Source organism: Sinocyclocheilus anshuiensis, unplaced genomic scaffold, assembly GCF_001515605.1.
Source record: "Sinocyclocheilus anshuiensis isolate Anshui unplaced genomic scaffold, SAMN03320099.WGS_v1.1 scaffold1075, whole genome shotgun sequence".
NCBI lineage: Eukaryota > Metazoa > Chordata > Actinopteri > Cypriniformes > Cyprinidae > Sinocyclocheilus > Sinocyclocheilus anshuiensis.
In genome coordinates this window covers 1,378,119-1,378,427 of record NW_015544163.1, presented here as the reverse complement: position 1 = coordinate 1,378,427, position 309 = coordinate 1,378,119, and the positions used below count along the sequence as shown (strand labels likewise).

Genomic DNA, 309 nt, shown 5'->3' with positions numbered 1-309 from the left:
GACCTGGTTGAGCTGCACTAGAGAAGGCAACGAGTGTTATCACTATGTCGGAGACACACTAGCTTTCCCAAGGCAGACGAACTTAGAGTGGTTACAATCATCCGGGTTTAAATCGCGCTCAAATCTATTTGATTTTGATGCAATATTTACACTGAAGCTCGCAGACGGCTATGGTAAGAGGCATGACATTTCCTGACCAGGCGCCGAGTGCTGCCAATCACAACACACACTGGCCCAGCTAACCAATCACAGCACACACTGGCCCAGCTAACCAATCACAACACACACTGGCCCAGCTAACCAATCACA

General features: G+C 48.9%; 1 protein-coding gene across 1 annotated transcript in view; it reads right to left on the bottom strand.

The window, feature by feature from the left end:
- LOC107695702 (uncharacterized) overlaps window positions 1-309 on the bottom strand; it is an 8,934-nt gene that overhangs the window by 1,306 nt on the left and 7,319 nt on the right. The window lies entirely within an intron of this gene.